General features: G+C 33.0%; 1 long non-coding RNA gene across 1 annotated transcript; it reads left to right on the forward strand.

Annotated features, from left to right (window-relative positions):
- Positions 1-889: 889 nt before the first annotated feature.
- LOC127720455 (uncharacterized) lies at positions 890-23,374 on the forward strand. The gene is made up of 3 exons (XR_007990792.1): positions 890-1,050; positions 17,637-17,744; positions 22,634-23,374. It is a non-coding gene; the product is annotated as an uncharacterized LOC127720455 (long non-coding RNA).
- The last annotated feature ends 1,940 nt before the right edge of the window (positions 23,375-25,314 follow it).

Consider the following 25,314-nt stretch of genomic DNA (forward strand, 5'->3'; position numbering starts at 1 on the left):
GTTAAGTCCTTTTTTTATTATATACTTTTGGCGTGGCTCGGTATTTATACATCCCGCCATTGTGTTATTTTGCTATGGTCATTTTTGTATTCTTGTCATTCATTTTTGCTTGTGTGATTGTCTATAGAGTGTCTATGTGCCATTTTGTTTTTCTTAATTGAAATAGTTATTTGTTTTTATAGTGATTAAGATTATCACACAATGTTGACTGCTGTACCCCAATTTTTACCTACAATGTTTTGCTCACACATTGTTGTCAATATAATGGAATAATACACGTGAGAGGTTTAGCTAGCTATAAAACCAGATTTAATCCACCATTTTCTTTATAATGAAATGCCTGTACCAAGTCAGGAATATGACAGTTGTTTTCCATTCGTTTGATGTGTTTGGGCTTTTGATTTTGTCATTTGTAAAAGGACTTCCGTTTTGAATTTTCCTTGCCGTTCGATATTTTTGTTATTTTACTTTTTTTTTTAAACATATATATAAGTTAACTCAAAATTTATCCTTTTTTATTTAGAAAAAAAGCTCTCTTTCTCTCTCTCTCTCTCTCTCTCTCTCTCTCTCTCTCTCTCTTTAAATTAGTTATTGAATTCCGATTTTCATAAGCAGAAGCGCATCCAACCGTTCATTTATTTGACTAATCTCTGAATATAAATATTCGTATGACTTTGTTACGTTATTAAGAATTTGAATTTTTATTGAGATATTGTTAGTGTAGGTAGATATCAATTTGTAATTCAATAATTTATCTTATTATAATGTTGACATCAGAGATCTCCACTTGTTTTTCAATATTCACATTGTTATTATTTCCCCCAAATGTTACAACAGCATGTTAATGAGATATAATATATATATATATATATATATATATCAAGAAAAATAACCTGAATTGAGTAATTTATGTGACAGGTGTTCCTAGAATAAGCCTCACTTCATCACCAATTTTGAAGGATGAAAATGTTAAGGGCATGGTTGGTGTTGATTATTTATATTTCTTATGGAATATGCCACACAGCGTTAGATTTAGATGAATTTCCCGAGGTAATTAGTTGATTTTTATAGATAATTGCAGGATATTGATTAAGATTATTCAGGAAAAGTTCTTACTTAAAACTTAATTTTAACTATCGAAGTTAATTTTCCAGTTCGTCAAAGTAACAAGTAAAGTTTAACGGTTTAGTAATATATTTGTATTTTGTCTAATTTATTTCTTTATACGCGATTTTCTTACAACTATGAAAACGCCCATTCAATCATCCCAAAGACATGTAGGAAATATATTTATCTATTTTTGACAAAATTAATATCAGTATAAAACATCAAATGTCTGAATTGAATGCAAATACATGTACTCTACAACTTTATATAGCTGAAGGCTGTATGTTGCCCTCTAGATTTCTTTTGGTTATTTGTTGTTGGGTTGCTGTCTTATTGACGAATACCACACGTCTCCGTTCATTCATATCTAACATTCTAATCCAAATGATGCTGACAAGTAACTGTCAAAAAGAATGATATCAGGTACTTTGATATAAAAAAAGTATGCATGTAGAATTTGTAGCCTGTAACAGGTTATTTAATGGTGCCAATTTGGGATTACTGACAGATTATGCGATTTATTCATCTAACCTTTACCTTCTGAGATAAAAAAAAAAATGTGTAAGACTCTGGTATCTTTAAAATAAAATAATTTTTATTTTTTTAAAGAAAGCAGATTAATATATGTTATCTTATTAATATATATCGTTGTATACGTATTTACTTGTAAAAAATAGTATATCTTATGTACTATATTGAAATGCACTTATTTCTTGATGACCCCCGGAAGATAAGTCATAACTAATATGGTCATTCTCTTTGAAAAAAAGATTAATTATTTATTTATCTATATATGATCCAACTTTCTAGCCTGAGATCCTGACCAAATCTTTGCTTCGCGTCAACTGTTCATCAGTGAGCCAAGATCCCAGACTAACAACTTCCATGCAAGCGTTGAAACTCATAAACTCGGCTATCAGTAAAAGTATAAAAAGGAAAAATGCATAGAACTAAAAGAAAATTATTCTTTTTGTGTTACATATTTGTCGCCAATATGAAATGTACAACTATTGCTGTATCCACTTATCTGCGTGATTCGAATAAGCATTCTTTTCGATCGTTCATTAGTTTACCATTAAGTATTAAATGCATATATGTAACATAAACATTTTAACATGCTTTATTTAGTGCCTTTATGTTACATTAGCATTTGATAATGAAATATTAATGTCACGTCTTTTACATAAATTAGAGGCAATATTAGTCTACCGATATTCAAAATTCATAAATCATACAAATCAAGCTAATTCATAAATCATACAAATCAAACTAAAAAGTAAAGACTGAGGGAATCGCATGAATTCCGAATGGAGCGAGACCGGGTGCGTCGACAAGATAAGCATCTCATGTTATGCCAGCATAATAAACAAGATATTTCCTACGGTGCGGAGCATGGAATGTAAGATGTCTGAGCTAGAACTGTAGATCTTTTTTTCAACATCATCTTCGGTAAAATATTAAGCGATGCCGTGGGTTGTAGGTCAATAACATATAGAAAGGGGATCCAACTTCTTGCCACACGACTAGATGATGATGATGGATGGCTGCTTACCGTCCAGCGGCAAATCAATATGCATATTCAGGAGGAGAGCGTGTTAATGTAATATGAATATCAACCCTGCTTTGTACTAGACCGACACGCTGAACCGGAATTTTAACGTGCTAGTTCACAACAGTCCGCAGGAAGACATATCACCTTACCCGGACACATTATTTTAACTCCGAACCGGCCACTCTTTGCTCTTACTCCTTGCTTAGTGGAGAAGCAGAAAATGCCAATTTTAAAGTCTTTGGTTGGACGCGACCGGGGTTCGAACCCATGACCTCCCGCACTCGAGGCGAACACGCTACCACGAGACCACCGAGGCGGTCTCACACGACTAGATGAATGTTCTTCAATAAATAAATATTTGGGATATTGACAGTTTTTATAACCCATCTTCGATTCTGAAACAATATTTTTTGAACTGGTACTTTTATGAAAAACTGAACTACAATTTAAAGAGATGATGATGATGATGATGATGATGATGATGATGATGATGATGATGATGATGATGATGATGATGATGATGATGGCTGCTTAACGTCCAGCGGCAAATTAATATGCAAATTCAGGACAAGAACATGTTAATGTTATATGAAAATTAACCCTGCTTCAAACTATACCGACACGCTGAGCCGGATTTTTAACTTGCTAGTTCACAAGGTAACAGTCCACAGGAAGACATGTCACCTTACCCGGACACATTATTCTGACTCCGAGCCGACCAATCTGGCTCTTACTCCTTAATGCTGCGTGCTTAGCGGAGAAGCAGCAAAAAAATCGAACCCACGACCTCTTGCATTCGAGGCGAACACGCTACCATAAAACCACCGAGGCGGTCGTTTAAAGAGAACACAGGGGAAACGAAAAATAAATATGACAATAATGAAGGAAAACCTCATTTCGTAGTCGGTTCTTTCTAAATTGTTTAACAAAAAGATTTATTTACAAGGTTTACTCAATTTAAACAGTTCTAGTTTATAAGAAATTTGTATGAAAAAGATTCAGTCTTGCAATCGTTTATTCGCCAATTTTCTGTCACAAAAAAGACCTGTCCAGTTCCAAAACACATGAAGATTTATCAAAAATTTATTTGCGTATGAGTGAGTGGATGTTCATGATCAGATGTTGTTTCACACTTTGAAGGTTTTTCCTCCTATTCTCAAAAATCTTTTATCCTCCCTTGTCCTATTAAAAGAATGTTCCTTCGACATTGCAATATTTTAGTTTTGGAAAAAAACAGTTAAAGATATTCGACTGTGTGAAATCAAAATTAGCCAAGCCTCTGAACCATGTTCTCTGCTCACGACATACCAAGCCATGTCCAGGCGAATTTGAAATGAAATATATTTTTTGGAGAGTTTGTTTTGTATATGAACCTTTTATGTTTTGTAAATTTGTTTGTGAATATTTGTTAGGAACAGCTCATTTGTTATGAAATCGCAGCAAGGACCATTAAATGTTAGAGCTAATTTCCTAAAGTTTGTAGATTAAGACTTTGGTTGCCTTGCTTGTCAATCTTAATTACAATGCTTGAACAAACATTTATACAAACAAAGCAAGCAAGCCAACCAAAGTCTTAATCTACAAGCATTAGGAAATTAGCTCTAAATCGTAATGATAACTTGCCGTATTTACACAAATAAGAACATTTTGGATGACATTCCTATTTCATGTCCGCATGAGACACACGCTGTATTTTTTTTATTATATGTCAGGTATAGTCAAACTCTTTCAGTCGAACGAACTAATACAAATAGGAAAATAATTTGACATCTGTTTCAGGTCTATATTAAAAAGGGAATGCAATATATTAATTTACTTTGAATGATATGGAATTCATATAACTCATATACAATCTGTTATAAAGATCAATTCCCATTTATCTATTACTGAACTGTTGAGACATCATAATAATGAATAATGGACATATAGGGAGGAAACATTTTAGTATATAGCTCTTCCTTAAGAAAACAAAAGTAGAAGCTGGGCACCAAACCACTGGCCCAATCCACACCTCCAACGATCAATTCTTCAATTTGAACCAGGTTCCTTAATAGTCCGCAAAATATGTTCGTTTGGTCTAAAAGTTCTTCGTCTCTCATTATTAAATTTTACGCCGTTTTTCCAAGATAAGAAATAATAATTCATAATTAGCAACATTAAAATTTGTTTGTAATGAACTTTAACAGTCATTGACCATCCATGTGACGTTTGTAAACATATAGAAGTTGTGCACATTAACATGTCTCGTGTTGTTAGATTGCCACGCCCTCTCTCTGCGCAACAACTCTTTGAGGTATCTGTAGGTAGCTTCTTGCAATGAAAAATTTCCCTTTCAAACATAGTATATTACCATACAAAATAAGGAATTTTGGTCTGATTGCCAATGCGACATCTATATTCAACACTTGCAAATAACGCGGATTCAAGCTACTAAATACGGCCTTGAGCAAAATTCATACCGTGGAGTCAGCTATGAAAAGCCCCGATATATTAAACAATTCAATAGAAAACAGATAATGGCCTGAATTACAGGCTCATGACTTGCGACACGCACATAAGGAATGTGGTGGGACTATACATATTTGTGAGCGACCTACCCTTTCCCTAACCTGGGAAAATAGTGTATCAGTAGAACATAAGAATAAACTATACAAACAAGTTGGAAATGGCTGGACTCTTCAGACCAGCACGAAGGACAAAAAAAAACTAACTGTGCGTACTGTTGTACGTTTGTTTTTTCTACATTGGCTAGAGGTATAGGGGGAGGGTTGAGATCTCCAAAAACATGTTTAACCCCGCCGCATTTTTGCGCCTGTCCCAAGTCAGGAGCCTCTGGTCTTTGTTAGTCTTGTATCATTTTTAATTTTAGTTTCTTTTGTATAATTTGGAGTTTAGTATGACGTCCATTATCACTGAACTAGTATACATATTTGTTTAGGGGCCAGCTGAAGGAAGCCTCCGGGTGCGGGAGTTTCTCGCTGCATTGAAGACCCATTGGTGGACTTCAGCTGTTGTCTGCTCTATGGTCGGGTTGTTGTCTCTTTGACACATTCCCCGTTTCCATTCTCAATTTTAACATAAAGAAAAAAGACACAAAGCAACAATTTAAGAATACTCACAGTTACTGAAAGCAATATCAAAGCCAACAACTGATAATAAATAAACAATTCTTTTTAAAGTTGCAGTCTAAATTCCCCATCGTTCTTTTCGGTTGGCCAATTTTGTAGAGCTGAACCATTAGATTTAAACGTTAATTTGTTCTCATACAGAATATGGATGAACTATTTGCTACTGGATTTACAGTGAGAAAAAAACAATCAATCACAATACAGTATGCAGTGAATTATCACTGCTGATAAGTTAACCCCCTTTGATATTGGTTTTGCATGGACAGCGCTATGTTAAATATGCTGTTATTTAATTTTCAATTTCTAATTTTCACTTCCTGTCACCTTGTCCAATATACCCAAAATTTAAGACATGAACTAACATGAAATATTAAGTGAATAACATTGAGAATGGAAACAGGGAATGTGTCAAAGAGACAACATCTCGACCAAAGAGCAGAGAACAGTTCAAGGCCACCAATAGGTCTTCAACAGGAGAAAATCCCGCTCCCGGAAGTGGGCTTTAGCTGGCCCCTAAACAAAAATGTATACTGGTTCAGAGAAAATGGATGTTTCACTAAACTCCGAAACATATAAATGAACCAAAATTTAAAAAAAAAACATACAAGACTTAACAAAAGCCAAAGGTTCCTGCACTGAGACAGTCGCAAAAAAGGCGGCGGGGTTAAACACGTTTTGTGAGATCTCAACCTTTCCCTATTACAATAAACATTTAACCCTGAAATATTAAGTGCACATTTTTTACGTAAATAAGAAGCAACAGTAGTCTACCGATGTTCAATTTTCATAACTCATTGGATAAACACTAAACTCCGAAACATATCAATGAACCAAAATAAAAAAAAAGACATACAAGACTAACAAAGGCCACACCTGACTTGGGACAGGCGAAAAAATTCGGCGGGGTTAAACATATTTTGTGAGATCTCATCCCTGTCCCTATTACAATAAACATTTAACCCTGAAATATTAAATGCACATCTTTTACGTAAATAAGAAGCAACAGCAGTCTACCGATGTTCAATTTTCATAACTCATTGGATATAAATCAAGGTAAAAAGCAAAAATGAGGAAATCGCATGAATTCCAAAAAGTAGCTATACTGTGTGCGTCGACAGGATAAACATCTCCTGTTATATATGCAGGGGCGGATCCAGCTATTTTTTATGTCTATGAGCTGATAGACTAAAACACTTTCAGCCAATCAGAGGACGTGTTACTTCCTAAAAATAAATTATAAATAAATGTTAAGGATATTGACAGCCGTTTTCATAAACCATCTTCGATTCTGAAACAATATTTTTTGAACTGGTGTTTGTATGAAAAACTGATCTCCTGTTTAAAGGGACGATGAGGGGGGGGGGGAGGAAATGAATGAGAACTTCATTTCTTAGTTGGTTCTCTCTAAAAGATTTTATTACAAGGTTTACAGTCATCGACCATCCATGTGACGTTTGTAAACATATAGAAGTTGTGCACATTAACATGTCTCGTGTTGTTAGTAGATTGCCACGCCCTCTCTCTGCGCAACATCTCTTTGAGGTATCTGTAGGTAGCTTCTTGCAATGAAAAATTTCCCTTTCAAACATAGTATTACCATACAAAATAAGGAAATTTGGTCTGATTGCCAATGCGACATCTATATTCAACACTTGCAAATAACGCGGATTCAAGCTACTAAATACGGCCTTGAGCAAAATTCATACCGTGGAGTCAGCTATGAAAAGCCCCGATATATGAAACAATTCAATAGAAAACAGATAATGGCCTGAATTACAGGCTCATGACTTGCGACAGGCACATAAAGAATGTGGTGGGATTAAACATGTTTTTGAGCGATCTACCCTTTCCCTAACCTGGGAAAATAGTGTATCAGTAGAACATAAGAATAAACTATACAAATAAGTTGGAAATGGCTTGACTCTTCAGACCAGCACGAAGCACAAAAAAAACTAACATAAAGAAAAAAGACACAAAGAAACAATTTAAGAATACTAACAGTTACTGAAAGCAATACCAAAGCCAACAACTGATAATAAATAAACAATCCTTTTTAAAATTGCAGTCTAAATTCCCCATCGTTCTTTTCGGTTGGCCAATTTTGTAGAGCAGAACCATTAGATTTAAACGTTAATTTGTTCTCAATCAAAATATGGATGAACTATTTGCTACTGGACTTACAGCGAAAAAAAAAATAAAAAAATCACAATACAGTATGCAGTGAATTATCACTGCTGATAAGTTTACCCTTTGGTATCGGTTTTGCATGGACAGCGCTTTGTTGAATATGCTGTTAATTAATTTTGAAATTATAATTTTCACTTCCTATTACCTTGTCCAATATACCAAAATTTAAGACATGAAATTGAGAATGGAAACGGGGAATGTGTCAAAGAGACAACAACCCGACCAAAGAACAGAAAACAGCTCAAGGCCAGAAATGGGTCTTCAACAGCGAGAAAATCCCGCTCCCAGAAGCGGGCTTTAGAGAAAATGGACGTCACACTAAACTACGAAACATATTAATGAACCAAAATAAAAAAAAAAAACATACAAGACTAACTAAGGCCAGATGTTCCTAACTTGGGACAGGCGAAAAAATGCGGCGGGGTTAAACATATTTTGTGAGATCTCATCCCTGCCCCTATTACAATTAACCCTGAAATATTAAATGCACATCTTTTACGTAAATAAGAAGCAACAGTAGTCTACCGATGTTCAATTTTCATAACTCATTGGATATAAATCAAGGTAAAAAGCAAAAACTGAGGAAATCGCATGAATTCCAAAAAGTAGCTATACTGTGTGCGTCGACAGGATAAACATCTCCTGTTATACATGCAGGGGCGGATCCAGCCATTTTTAAAAGGGGGGTTTCAACCATATGTCCCTATTCAAAAGCATTGATCGTCAAAATACCCCCCTTCCTGGATCCGCCACTGGCATGCATCATAAACACGATATTTCTTCAGGTGTGGAGCATTGAATGGACTGTAATAATTGAAGGATAAGTTGCATCTGAGTTGGTAAGGACTGAAGAAATTTTAAACATCATCTTTTGGCTAATACTAAGTGATGCCATGGGTTGTATGTATGTCAATAACATATAGAAAAGTGGTGCATGCAGGGGGTCTAAAAATGATAAACATTGAAAACTGCATAAAAGGTTTAAAACTAACCTGAAGAATTTATAGAAAAAAATCAATATTTGTAAAACTATTCCTCTTTTCAGAATTTGTTTTATTAAATCAGTGGCGGATCCAGAACTTTTTGTAAGGGGGGGGGGGGGGGGGGGCGCTGACTGACCTAAGGGGGGACCCGCTCCAGTCACGCTTCAGTGATTTCCTATATAATCAACCAAATTTTTCCCACGAAAGGGGGGGCCCGGGTCCCCCATGGCCCCCTGGATCCGCCTATGTAAATGCAATTTCTTAGCCCTTATAAAAAGCTGAAAAATCCATTTCGGAGAAAAGTATTTGCTACTTGGAAGATCTTCAAAATGTACAAGATAGATCTCAAATTACCACATGCAATATATGGAAGAATGATGAAATAAAAATTGTATAAAACAACACATTATTAATTTCATGCATCCGAAGCGCTTTTCTGGGTTCATCTTCATCAGGAACGATCAAAGCCGAGTATTTGAAAGCCGAGGATGTATAAGAACCGAAACAGTTGAAGAGCTATATAACCAAAAAGTACCTAAAAAATGCCAAATCCATGCAAGGTCAACTTTGCCTGAGGAAGTTGAATCCTTAGTTTCTTTACGATTTTAAAATTTATAAACGGACAATTTTAGAAAGGTTTGTTATTAAGATTGGTAATCAATCAGTTTTATATTAAGATTGGACAAAAGAAAAGGGTTTGGCTGATTAATGACTTGTTAGATGAATGTGGACATTTCATGACTTTTGAAAACTTAAAAAATGTATACAATATCAAAACTATAGTTTCCTTGCATATCAAGGCTTAAATCTGAAATAAAAAAAAGTATTTAAAAGAATATAAAATATGTCCCAATGATCAAGAGAAAATGGTCCAGTTTTGCCTTCAGTTATAAAAATAATCTTTTAAATCCTCGAGAGGTTCAAAAGATATGTATAATATTTTAAATAGTAAAAACAAACAATAATGGTTCTTAATTCTCAACACAAACTACAATTGGAAAAATATCCATGTATTGCCCTTTTATTTTAGAAAGAATTCAAAACTTCAGTGGTTTCAGTACATAATAATACATCTAATTTTAGGCGCGAATGAACTTCTCTTCAAAATGAAAGTGAAAGATGCAAATAAGTGCAGTTTTTGGTGTGGAGGGGTCGAAACAATAGAACATATATTCTGGACTTGTCCGTATATACCAAATTATGGGAAGACCTTCACTCCTGGATATTTGAACAAATAAAAATAGAACTAACTTTAGATATAGATTTTTTTTTTATTTGGTATTCTAACGAAAACCAATAAAAATGACATAAGAAACTTAATAATTCCTATATTTATAGAAGCAAATAATCATTTGAACAAACCAATATGATTGCGCTAAAAATTATTTAAAGGAAAACTTAGTAATAGGAAAATATATATATTATGAAAAATAAAAGAATCGGTAGGGCGGAGAACTGCTGGAACTGCTGGACTCCTTTATTGTCATAATATCAAAGATAAACAACAGACACCATATGTTGTTTAAATTTAAAATATGTACTCTCTATCCAAGCAACCTGTGTCTTGCAATCATATTCTGCAATGTATCAAATTATTTTAGCTGTGCTTACTTAATATTACTTTCTTAAATTAATTAAAATGTGTCTAACTTACTATAATGTTCACATGTGCTTCATGTGCAAATAAAAAGAAATTCATTATAAAAAAAAATTATGAAGCAACTAGATGAGTGTTCTTCTATAAATAAATGTTAAGGATATTGACAGTTTTCATAAACCATCTTCGATTCTGAAACAATATTTTTTTGAAATGGTGTTTGTATGACAAACTGATCCTCTGTTTAAAGAGACAATGAGGGGGGAAGGAAATGAATGAGAACTTCATTTCTTAGTTGGTTCTTTCTAAAAGATTTTATTACAAGGTTTACAGTCAATGACCATCCATGTGACGTTTGTAAACATATAGAAGTTGTGCACATTAACATGTCTCGTGTTGTTAAATTGCCACGCCCTCTCTCTAAGCAACAACTCTTTGAGGTATCTGTAGGTAGCTTCTTGCAATGAAAAATTTCCCTTTCAAACATAGTATTACCATTCAAAATAAGGAAATTTGGTCTGATTGCCAGTGCGACATCTATATTCAACACTTGCAAATAACGCGGATTCAAGCTACTAAATACGGCCTTGAGCAAAATTCATACCGTGGAGTCAGCTATGAAAAGCCCCGATATATGAAACAATTCAATAGAAAACAGATAATGGCCTGAATTACAGGCCCATGACTTGCGACAGGCACATAAAGAATGTGGTGGGATTAAACATGTTTGTGAGCGATCTACCCTTTCCCTAACCTGGGAAAATAGTGTATCAGCAGAACATAAAAATAAACTATACAAATAAGTTGGAAATGGCTTGACTCTTCAGACCAGCACGAAGTACAAAAAAAACTAACATAAAGAAAAAAGATACAAAGTAACAATTTAAGAATACTAACAGTTACTGAAAGCAATATCAAAGCCAACAACTGATAATAAATAAACAATCCTTTTTAAAGTTGCAGTCTAAATTCCCCATCGTTCTTTTCGGTTGGCCAATTTTGTAGAGCATATAACCATTAGATTGAAAGGTTAATTTGTTCTCAATCAGAATATTGATGAATTATTTGCTACTGGACTTACACCGAGAAAAAAACAATCAATCACAATACAGTATGCAGTGAATTATCACTGCTGATAAGTTAACCCCCTTTGATATCGGTTTTGAATGGACAGCGCTATGTTAAATATGCTGTTAATTAATTTTCAGATTCTAATTTTCACTTCCTGTCACCTTGTTCAATATACTCATATTTAAGACATGAACTAATATGAAATATTAAGTGAATAACATTGAGAATGGAAACAGGGAATGTGTCAAAGAGACAACAACTCGACCAAAGAGCAGAAAACAGTTGAAGGCCACCAATGGGTCTTCAACAGCAAGAAAATCCCGCTCCCGGAAGCGGGCTTTAGCTGGCCCCTAAACAAAAATATATACTGGTTCAGAGAAAATGGACGTTACACTAAACTCCGAAACATATAAACGAACCAAAATTAAAAAAAAAACATACAAGACTTAACAAAAGCCAGAGGTTCCTGCACTGGGACAGCCGCAAAAAATGCGGCGGGGTTAAACACGTTTTGTGAGATCTCAACCTTCCCTATTACAATAAACATTAACCCTGAAATATTAAGTGCACACCTTTTACGTAAAAAAGAAGCAACAGTAGTCTACCGATGTTCAATTTTCATAACTCATTGGATATAAATCAAGGTAAAAAGCAAAAACTGAGGAAATCGAATGAATTCCAAAAAGGAGCGAGTCTGTTTGCGTCGACAGGATAAACATCTCCTGTTAAACATGCATGCAGGGGCGGATCCAGCCATTTTTAAAAGGGGGGGGGGGGGGGGTTTCAACCATATGTCCCCATTCAAAAGCATTGATCGTCAAAAAAAAAGGGGGCTTCCAACCCCCCTTTTGGATCCGCCACTGGCATGCATCATAAACACGATATTTCTTCAGGTGTGGAGCATTGAATGGACTGTAATGATGCTGTATAAACTTGTTGAAGGATGAGCTGCATCTAGGTTAGTAAGGACTGAAGAAATTTTGAACATCATCTTTTGGCTAATATTAATTATTATATATAAGCGATGCCGTGGGTTGTATGTAGGTCAATAACATATAGAAAAGTGGTGCAGGAGGTCTAAAATGATAAACGTTAAAAACTGCATAAAAGGTTTAAAACTAACCTGAAGAATTTATAGAAAAAAATCAACACTTGTGATAGTATTCCTCTTTTCAGAAAATTCTTTTGTAAATGCAATTTCTTGGCCCTTATAAAAAGCTGAAAAATTCCATTTCGGAGAAAAGTATTTGATGTTTTGAAGATCTTCAAAATGTACAAGATAGATCTCAAATTACCACATGCAATATATCGAAGAATGATGAAATAAAAATTGTAAACAACACGTTATTAATTACATGCGTCCGAAGCGCTTTTCTGGATTCACCTTTATCAGGATCGATCAAAGCCGAATATTTGAAAACCGAGGATGTATAAGAACCGAAACAGTTGAAGAGCTATATAACCAAAAAGAACCTAAAAAAATAGCCATATTCATGCAAGGTCAAGTTTACCTGAGGAAGTTGAATCCTTAGTTTCTTTACGATTTTAAAATTTATAAACGGACAATTACAGAAAGGTTTGTTATTAAGATTGGTAATCAATCAGTTTTATATAAAGATTGGACAAAAGAAAAGGGTTTGGCTGATTAATGACTTGTTAGATGAATGTGGAAATTTCATGACTTTTCAAAACTTAAAAATGTATACAATATCAAAACTATAGTTTCCTTACATATCAAGGCTTAATTTATGAAATTTAAAATGTATTTAAAAGAATATAAAATATGTCCCAATGATTAAGTGAGAGAAAATGGTCCAGTTTTTCCTTCAGTTATAAAAATATTCTTTTAAATCCCCGAAAGGTTCAAAAGATATGTATAATATTTTGAATAGTTAAAACAAACAAAAATGGTTCTTAATTCTCAATACAAACTACAATTGGAAAAATATCCATGTATTGCCCTTTTATTTTAGCAAGAATTCAAAACATCAGAGGTCTCAGTACAGAATAATACATCGAATTTTAGGCGCGAATGAACTTCTCTTCAAATGAAAGTGAAGGATGCAAATAAGTGAGGTTTTTGGTGTGGAGGGGTCGAAACAATAGAACATATATTCTGGACTTGTCCGTATATATCAAAATTATGGGAAGACCATAACTCCTGGATATTTGAACAAATAGAAATAGAACTAACTTAAAAATTACTATAGATTTTTTTTTATTTGGTATTCTAACGAAAACCAATAAAAATGACATAAGAAACTTAATAATTCCTATATTTATAGAAGCAAATAATCATTTGAACAAACCAATATGATTGCGCTAAAAATTATTTAAAGGAAACTTAGTAATAGGAAAATATATATATTATGAAAAATAAAAGAATCGGTAGGGCGGAGAACTGCTGGAACTGCTGGACTCCTTTATTGTCATAATATCAAAGATAAACAACAGACACCATATGTTGTTTAAATTTAAAATATGTACTCTCTATCCAAGCAAACTGTGTCTTGCAATCATATTCTGCAATGTATCAAATTATTTTAGCTGTGTTTACTTAATATTACTTTCTTAAATTAATTAAAATGTGTCTAACTTACTATTATGTTCACATATGCTTCATGTGCAAATAAAAAGAAATTCATTATAAAAAAAATTATGCAACTTCTTGTCACAATACTATAGATGAGTGTTCTTCTATTTAAGGAATGACTGTAATATTTTTTCTGTCCTTGAAGAAATAACATAAAAAATGTGGTGCACACTGAATAACCCGCGTAGCGTGTTATTTAAAAATGTGCACCACATTTTTTAACTTATTTCGAATAGACAGAAAAAATATTACAGTCATTCCATATAATTTAATTCTAAATTCCATTTTTAAGGACTAAATTTTAAAAAAAAAACGTTGTTGACGTCACGGTCACATGACAAAATTATGTCTATGGGCTGATAGACAAAACACTTTCAGCCAATCAGAGGACGTGTTACATCCAAAAAATAAATTATAAATAAATGTTAAGGATATTGACAGTTTTCATAAACCATCTTCGATTCTGAAACAATATTTTTTGAACTGGTGCTTGTGTGACAAACTGATCCCTTGTTTAAAGAGACGATGAGGGGAAAAGGAAATGAATGAGAACTTCATTTCTTAGTTGGTTCTTTCTAAAAGATTTACTCAGCTTAAAAGAAATTTGAAATAGGAAGAGTGGACAGCGGTAAGGGAATATGGAAATGACGGGACGGGAAGCGGGAGAGAGAGAGAGGGGGAAGCGGGAGTCAGGGGGAGGGGAACCTAAAGAAGAGGAGTATAAATAGGTATATTTGGGAAATTTTTTTGAGCCGATTTTCGTCTAGGAGTAAGGGGAGGGAATAGATGCAGTCTTCCCTTCGAAAATTCATTGCAGATCCCAATTTTCTTTCATAAAAAAGACCTTGTATTTTTGCAAAACGCTTTTTCCTTCCCTGTCCCCTTAAAATAATGTTACGTCGGTATTGCATGGGTTTATTCTATACTTTTAATGTTATAAGTACATTTTATGGTGTATATATATCTTATTAGCATAAACCCATCTGTTATAATATCCGGAGCAAGTGTCCTTAAAAGTTAAATTGTATTGAAAACAAATTAGAATATGTTAGACGGCGCATTGCTATTTCACATAAAGAATAAGAAGATGTGGTATGATTGCCAATGAGACAACTCTCCACCAGAGACCAAATGACATAGAAGTAATAAACAACTATAGGTCACTGGACGGCCTTGAACAAGGAGCAAAACCCAAATCATGTCCACATGCGAAACACGCTGTAATTCTTATTAAATGTCAGATAAGATCTTACAGTTGGTCGAACTAATACAAATATGAAAATAATTTGACATCTGTTTCAAATCTATATAAAAAAAAAGGGAATGTAATTAATTTACCTTTTTACCTTGAATTATCATATGCGATCTGTTAAATTGATCAATTCGTATTTATCTATTACTGAATTATTGAGCCATCATATAATTAATAATGGACACATTGGGAGGATTCGAACTGCTTTAGTGTAGTTTCCTCAAGAAAAAAAAGTACAACATTCCAATAATCAAACCGCCATTTTGAATAAATTTACTTGAAAGTCCACAAAATGTTTTTGGTTCGTCTACAAGTTGTACGTCTCTCCTGAGACTACTTTAACACATAGTAGTCTCAGGTCTCTCATTATTGAAATTTACGCCGTTTTTCCAAGATAAGAAATAATTTTTCATCAGTTATTCTAACATTTATATGTCATTATAATAACTTCTACAGCCATTCACCATCCACGTGACGTTGGTAAACACATTGAAGTTGTGCACATTACATTTTCAAGCTTTGATTAACCTAGAGTTCTCCAATCCGGAAGTAACCCTCATTTTAAAGAGAGGTGTCAGTTTGGCTGTAGCGGATTCATATATACCCAACCTCGTTCCATCAGAACGAGGACGAGGACGTTATACATAACTGACGCCTCGTGTCGGCAGAACGCCACGCCTTCTACACGTTAAAAAACCCTTGCAACAACTCTCTGTAGGTAGCATGTTCAAAGCAAAATGTCTCTTTCAAATATATCATTACAATAACTATACAAATTAAGAAGATGTGGTCTGATTGCCAATGCGATATCTATCCAACACAGTCCAAATACCTTGTATTTAAGTAAGTATGTATGCCTTTGAGCAAAACCCGTACCGTAATGTCCGGACAAAAGAAAAATGAAACAATTCAAACAAAAGAACCAACGGCCTGAATAATGACAAAACAATAAACGAAAAAAAAGAAATAATAGACAGCAACTAACGACAACCACTGAATTACATGTTTGTGAGCGCTCAACCTCTCTCCCTAACCTAGAACAATGGTGTACACATAAGGATACACTGTAAAAACCACCTGTAAACTGGTTTGAATCACCAGATCTGCACGAAGCACACAAAAAAAAAACAACTAACATAAAGAAAAAAGACACAACGTACCGATCTAAAAACTAGATCAAAGCCAATACCAACTAATAAATAAATCATGTTTTCTCAGATCATTCTTTTTCCAGTTGCATTCTTAATTTCTCATCGTTCATCCCTGTTGTCAAACTTTGCAAGTTTTTAAAAATTCTAATTTGTTTTCTTCCTGAATGCGCATGAAATATTTGCGACCAACTTTAATCCCCCCCAAAAAAAAACAATCAACAACACTTCGTTAAATATGCTGCTTATCAATTTTAAAATCATAATTCTAGATCTCACTTCCTGTTATCTTGTCCAATATACCTCCAATTTAAGACATGAGCTTATTGAATGCTTTCCTTTCAATCCTTTCCGTCCAAACTGACACAACTATCTTGGGGTTTTTTTATGGCTCAACGGTACTCTCCGACAAGCAAAATAGCCTTCTATTTAGTTTGGTACAGACATACATTATCAAAAGCAAACGTTTAATCATTATTGTTAACTTGATGCTCCATCATCCAAAAGAACCTGAGCAGTAACTGTTCATATTTATTCATTATTTTCCTCGGAGTTCATTTTTTTGTGATTTTACTTTTTTTTTTTTCCTTTTTCTTCTATTTTTAAAATTTTTTGAGAAACAGTAGACCATTCAACTACATTTATTAACGTTCTTTCCATTTAAAAATGATAAAATGATAAAAGATGGAAGAACGACAGCCAAATTACGGAAGCCGGTACGTGTCATGAAGAATTGTTTTTTTTTTTTATTATATATATCTTTATTTAGCCTCCGTTAGGAGAGATAGTGAAACAAATAAAATATAAATAAATAACACAATATATATAAAGTTTGAACAGATGAAAAAAATATTTAAAACGTTATAACGAGAAAGCTAAGTCGTTATAACGAGTTAGCTTAGTCGTTATAACGAGTTAAAACTATCAAAAAAAAACAATTCCCCATAACCTTTGTAAACAATCTACAATATAATGCTAGAAGCTGAAAAATCATAACTCATGATGGTTTTTATTTCAGTGTGTGATAGCAGATAAGATCGATGAGTCATTACACCATACCAACAGATGTGAAGACCCCGAAAATATGTTAGACACACCAGACAGCAGCAATGAAAAAGAACGAGCAGTATGATATACAAATATGTATTAGGCAACGACCATTCAACTTTTGTGGGGGTTGTGTATTTTTTTTTTTTTTTTTTTTTTTAATAAATTCTTTGGTTTAATTATTCTTTTGGGAAAATAAGTCTTTGTTTGGGTTTTATGGGTTTGTTTGTGTGTATTTTTGTGTGCGTGTTTATTCGGAGAGGGGTGTACTAGACTTGCTTTTGAATCCCTTACAGAAATGTCTGATTACTCTGTGAGCAGATAAGTGTCGATCTTTCTTCTCTTTTTAAACAAGCCGCACATTGTTGTAGTAAAATTCGAATAAATCAAATATTTAAGAAATTGTTCCATGCAGATTATTTTTTTTTAGAAGGATGCAAGAATGTGTTTGCATATAAATATACAATATACGTTGATTGTCGGAAAATATAAAAAAAGAAATATTTGTACTAGACTAAAAAACAAGTTTAAAAAAAACGCTATCTAATTATTGTGAAAGAAATAGTGTTACTTCCAAAAACAATAAACTAAGCGAAATCTATTCTCGAATAGCACGCAACCTTCGTGATTTCATTGAAAATGTAAGAGTTCGAAATAAAATCCTAAAATATCAAAAATTATTAACACAAAAAAATAATTAAATAATTCTTGTAATTCCTTATCACTATCAAGAAATCTATTGGGTATGGTGTTTCCTTGCATGATATTTGTAAATAAAAACAAGTTTCTCCAAGTTTGTTGAATTTTCAACATTTTGGTGAGATTTTCTACAATTTTTCATTTTTATAAAATCGTTATTTTAAAAGATACGTGGTTCAAACCTTTAATATAAAAATAAGAAGATGTGGTATGATTTTAATGAAACAACTCTCAACAAGAGACGCAATGGCATAGACGTTTTAAACAATTATAGGTCACCGTATGGCCTTTAACAATGAGCAAAACTCATACCGCATAGTAAGGCCCTGAAAACTATTTGGAACATTCTAAAAATGAGAAATTAATTAAAACAGAAAGAATACAAATACAAATACAGTCTTTTATTGTCAAGTATGACGCCCAATATTGAGCAGAACAATTAAGTTAAATTTCATACAAGTGATTATATATAATTGATTACATTGATTATTATAACAATTAAACAAAATCAAATCTTTTCGTACAGAACAATGTCTGCAGATATGATATAAAGTTGTTATATAATAAAGATGGAAAAAACTGTATCCATATCTTACAGAGAATTAAATTTCTCTCTTTATATAAAGAACACAACAATAAACTTATTTTTTTAATGATAACATTATCTACCATATTAATTTTGATTTATTTGGGAGGCTTTCAAAGTTTTTGTTTATCTTATTTAAGTAATTTATAAAATCGGATCTTTTTATTTTCTAAAACAGGACACTGAAGAAGAAAATGAATTTCATCTTCAACTTCAGTGTTGCATAATTTACATATGCTATCATCCACTGGAATCCTTGCATATCTGCCTCTTTCTATTTCCAAATTATGTGCACTGACTCTGAACTTAGTGAGAAGTCGCCTTTCATCCTCATTTAAAATTAATAAGTATTTTTCCATACAAATATTTTCTTTAAATAATCTGTAAGTTCTTAATTTATTTCCATGCTGTTTATTATGTCTATCATTGAAAAGATTTCCAAATACAAGAATATTCCTGTTTTAATTTCTGGTAAATTAGTGATTTTAAATCCATCTTTGAATTTTTAACAATTTTTATATCTATATCAAGATATTTCATTAGACTATCAATACAACTATACCAACTATTTTTGTTTAAGCTATTTAGTGAACTAGAGACAGTCAGAGCTTCAGAGAGAAGGATATCATCAGATTTTAACAGATATTTATAATATCTAAACATATTCAAAATTACGTCAAGAAATATAGGATATCTTCCCATTTCACCCAATACAGCTATATTTGTAGATTTCTTGCCCAATCCCATAGAAAATTTACAGAATTTGAAATGAATACTTTCTTGTTTCATGTCCTTATATAAAAAAGATGTGGTATGATTGCCAATGAGACAACTCTTCACAAGAGACCAAATGACACAGAAATTAACAACTATAGGTCACCGTGTCTTGCATAGTTTAAATAGATTATGTTCATTTTTGTTTAGTTTATTTATCACTGAAGCTCCTCATATTTCACACCCATATAGCAACACGTACAGGTTTCACATATATGTCAAATATATGTGAAAGTGTGTTTATTTTAGGTTTATATAAGTTAAAAGAAAACTATTTTTATATTTAAAATAAAATGAAGCTTTCAATCCCCTTTTATATAAATCTTCTCTAGCCTCTGTAAAGCTTCCACTTGCACTTAATGTGGTACATAACACTACAGGGAGATAACTCTGTGAAAATCATCTGAACGTTTGAATCACATTCTATTGTTAAGGAAATATTAAGCTTATCAATGATCAAAATTAGTGTTTGTCAAACAGCTATATATACAATGAAATTTTTCCGATAAAGTGTGTGGTTCAAGTTTTTTGAATTTTTTATATTTTTGTCAAAGGGTCAAAGTAAATATTTTGTCAAAATTTTATGAAAATTAAACGAGCCAAATTAATTTTAGTGAAGGTGTTTGGTACCACCTAAAATAAATTCCTAAATATTTATAGCCCTTTCAATGGGTACATTATTAACATTAAATATTTATAACCCCTAGCCCTTTCAATGGGTACATTATTAACATTAAATATTTATAACCCCTAGCCCTTTCATTGGGTACATTATTAACATTAAACATTTATTATCCCTAGCCCTTTCAATGGGTACATTATTAACATTAAATATGTATAACCCTAGCCCTTTCAATGGGTACATTATTAACATTAAATATTTATAACCCCTAGCCCTTTCAATGGGTACATTATTAACATTAAATATTTATAACCCCTAGCCCTTTCGATGGGTACATTATAAACATTAAATATTTATAACCCCTAGCCCTTTCGATGGGTACATTATTAACATTAAACATTTATAACCCCTAGCCCTTTCAATGGGTACATTATTAACACTAAATATTTATAACCCCTAGCCCTTTCAATGGGTACATTATTAACATTAAATATTTTATCATACAGTCCTCCTGTTTTATTACAGCCGATTGCATTGAGTGTGTAGGTAAGGGTAATATCTTTGGTTAGCTTGCTTGCTAGCTGAACCGTGAAGTCATTATTAGGTAAGGTATACTACCCTCCTTTCGAAGTAGCCTAGTCCTACAGACAGATAGATTGGTTATCTGTCGGACTAGTCTACTCTTAAAGGAGGGTAGTTTACCTAACCTAATAATGACTTCATGGTTCAGCTAGCAAGCAAGCTAGTCAAAGATATTACCTTTACCTACACACTCAATGCAATCGGCTGTAAATACTACTGATTTAGTTTTCTTTATATTTATTTGGAGCCCCCATTTATCACAGTAGTTATATAGTTTATCAATACACTTCTGTAAACCTTCAGCTGTGTCTGACATCAATACTAAGTCATCTGCATACAATAAGCAATTTAGCTGTAAGGAATTTAAAATAGCAGGTCAAGAATATCATTAATAAAAAAATTTAATAAAGTGGGAGAGTCGTTTGTTTTTACAATAGATAAAAGAGGGTCTGGATGGGGTTTACAGAATAGAGAATAAAAAGGGTAAATAGGGAAGTATAAAGGCCAAAAAATATAAAGAATAGAGAAAAATCGGTCCAAAAATTAAAGAAAGGAGAATAATGTCCCAGAGCGCTAAAATAGAAAGAACAGAGAATAATGGGCAAAAATATAAAAAATATAAAAAAATAACCTAAATAGTTAAAGAATACAGATTTGAAAGACCCCCCCCCCCCCCCCCCCCCCCCCCCCCCCCCCCGGGTCCAGACCCTCATGAAACGGCCATTAAATGGAGATGTTAAATCTCTGGTATCAGATTTATCTATACTGATTACATTGTTGTCTTAAAGCAACACGCGCTTTGTGTGTTGACAGAAAGGCTAATTTTTAATCAATTGGTGAGAAATACATCTGTATTTAGATTTTATATGAATAATATACTCATCTTCTGATATATATTTTACACAAATAGTATATTCAACTTAAATTTTGATTATATTCTATATGAATAGTATACTCTTCTTCTGGTAATAAAGTAAAATAACAAAAATACGCAACTCCAAGGGAAATTCAAAACGGAAAGTCCTTTTTAAAATGGTAAAATCAAAAGCTTAAACACATCAAACGAATGGAAAACAACTGTCGTATTACTGACTTGGTACAGGCATTTCCCAGTGTAGAAAATGGTGGATTAAACCTTGTTTTATAGCTAGCTAAACCTCTCACTTGTATGACAGTCGCATAGAATTCCATTATATTGACAACAATGCGTGAGCAAAACACACAGACATAATAGGTAAAAATGTCAAAAATTAGGGTACAGCAGTCAACATTGTAATGTAATCTTAATCACAATAAAAACAAATAACTATTTCAACAAGGAAAAACAAAACGGCATATAGACACTTTTTAGACAAAATACTCACCTTCTTATGAGTCTCAGAAGTCAACTGTTTGGCTGGGAATTGATTGCATTTTAAAGATATTACTTAAATTTATTTGTATATATGTACTGTATCAATCAATGTGTGACACTCAAATAAAATAGATTTATTATCTTATGTTCAATCAATTGGTTAGTCTTCCAAATGTAAACAATTGTGAAAAACTTAAAAGACAGTCATTAAATTTATTTCAACATACCTTATTATTATTTTGAAGAAAAAACAACATTTCTTGTATAGTTTTTCATCGAGAAGTCACCAATGCAGTTTAAAAAAAAAAATTATAACTAAATAAGATCTCACACCCAAACTTATCTATGCAGGTATGCAAATGTCCTGGTGTTACTATATGTCATGAAACTGGTGGACCGGGGGATACAAAAATGTACTACTGCAAGAAAGATATACCTAAAGCTACTGGGACTAGTGGTCTAAATTTGGATGAGCCAAAAAACAAAACGACGACATACGATTGAATACAGGAACTGTAGTTTTATTTCAATATTGGGTTTTTTAGTGTTAAAGGTGCATCTTTATCTATATCACTGTATGGGACTAATATATTAAATATAAATTTTTCAATATCAGATAGGACACAAAATTCTGTTTGAAGAAGATGTTTATGTCTCTCTCTCTCTCTCTCTCTCTCTCTCTCTCTCTCTCTCTCAAATTTAATGTAGTTATTGAATTCCAATTTCCATTCACAGAAGTGCATCCTAACTTATGTGCATTGTAAAAATATCTCTCTCTCAAATTTAAATTAGTTATTGAATTCCAATTTTCATTAGCAGACGTGCATCATAACGTATACTTTGAATTTGTTAAATGCATACTAGTATGTCTTTGTTTAAATTTTGAACTTTTATTGAAATATTGATATCAATATGTAATTTAATTAGATATATTATGACACTGTCGACATCAAGAAAAATAAACTGAATTGAATAATTTATGTAACAGGTGTTCCTAGAATAAGCCCTCTCTCTCTCTCTCTCTCTCTCTCTCTCTCTCTCTCTCTCTCTCTCTCTGCAATACCGGTGTAATTAAAGTACATTTTAAACTAACGAATCTTTTTAGTTTATTTTTTTTTCACCCTATATAGCTAGAACTGTTGAAAACAACAAGATGTGTAGTAAATTAAACATCAATGAGACAGAAACCAAACGACACAATAAACCCAAAAGACATTTAGAGGTCAACCAATTGTCTTCAACAATTATTAGCAAGTCTGTACAATGTGCGAAGCACTGTATCTAGACAGAAGCAAATTGAAATTAAAAATATCTTGACAAAGATCTACCATAACAACAGATTCCCTCCAGTGCAAACACATTCAGGTATAACTGAAGACAAACACCGAGGATATTCCGAACTTAGGACATATGGCGGACTTTTTTTGTGTATATTTTTGGCCCTCAACTCTTTTCGCTTTGAACTCTCTTTTCTTTCTATATTCCGTCGTTACTCCTCACGTCTATCCAGTGGTCGTGGCTTTTTTTTGGTATTAACTGCTATAGCTCTTTTCGAGTTATATGTTACATCAGATCCCAAAATCACAATTATGCCTTCAACAATAAGCAAAATGTCAAACTTTATTGAAAAATCAACGGTTCGTAACACCGGTGTGTGGGGATTTATCAGATAGAACCGATTACAACACACTTGTGTAGTGAAGTGCGACATAGATGCGAGACAATAGTAACAAATCACATCCATTACGGTCAAGGAAATCTATCGTATGTGTGTTATTAAAATTTGCCTGAAAATTCCAATGCAAAACATTTAAACAATACAAACATTTAGACAACCACTGTGCAAATCAATAAATTGTTGGATAACTTGGCAGACAAATAATACGGACAGAACAATTTAAAAAGATAGAGAAAACATGAAGAAGCACACACACGAGAAGTATTTCTAGTTCAGGAAGAGAACAAACTAAACAAAGCATAAAAAATGGACACTACAAAGAGGTCACTGTCTGTAGGAAAACGATGGAATATTGGGGAAGAATTTACACACCCATTAAAGAGTTGTTGCAAAAGTTTTTAAACTTCCAAAAACGGAGAGGATCTCCCAACACGGGATATTCAATTCAAATGGATCCGGTCATGTTAGGTTTTAAACATCCCGTATACAGCCAACCGGACGCCACCTCCGAATGGGTCTTACTGCTTGAAAGGATAGACCTGGTAAAATTTTTTCACTACCCATATGACCCAATGGTTTCATTAAGCTATGGCAAAAGCTGATATGGACGTTGTATTATCAGTAGATATATATAGTTCGATGAATTAAAAGTATATTAAATCTGTTGTCACTTAGAATATTAAAATTAACATACCGACTTTTCAATTATTGTTGAAGACCGTATATTAACCACCAGGTTGCCTTTTGTTTTTTGTTTTATTGTGATGTTCGGGTTGTTGTCTTATTAGTCAAAATGATTTGCGGTTCAAATCCCGTCTTGGCAGGGAAGAAATTTTTTTCTGCGGACACCCGATGTCGCCTTTGAAATTTTCATCCCGCCTTATCAGTGGAGAAAAAACTTTTTTTTTTGCGGACACCCGCGGTTCGCCTGTAAAATTTTCTAACAAGAACATAAGAGACGATTCTATCTTTGTGGATCTTTATCGTCTTCGTTCATTCATTCATTCATTCGTTCATTCATTCATTCATTCATTCATTCATTCATTCATTGAATGTATGCTGATTTCTATATTATATTTAGTAAATTATTTAGTTATGTTACTGACTTAAATATTTCTAATTCTGATTAATTAATGGCGATTCCCTCCTTAATTACTAAATAATAAGGGGGAGGGGAGAAGCGAATCTGATCATTTTATCAAGATGTCTATGACATTTACACTAATCATCAAAGAAAATAACCTGAACAAGAAAATGTACCTGTCAATTCCACTACTTATAACTTGTAATAATACTTTCATATGAACGAGGAATGTCCTATAAATATGTATTGACTTGTGTAAATTTATACAAA

This window comes from Mytilus californianus, unplaced genomic scaffold (assembly GCF_021869535.1).
Source record: "Mytilus californianus isolate M0D057914Y unplaced genomic scaffold, xbMytCali1.0.p SCAF_1, whole genome shotgun sequence".
NCBI lineage: Eukaryota > Metazoa > Mollusca > Bivalvia > Mytilida > Mytilidae > Mytilus > Mytilus californianus.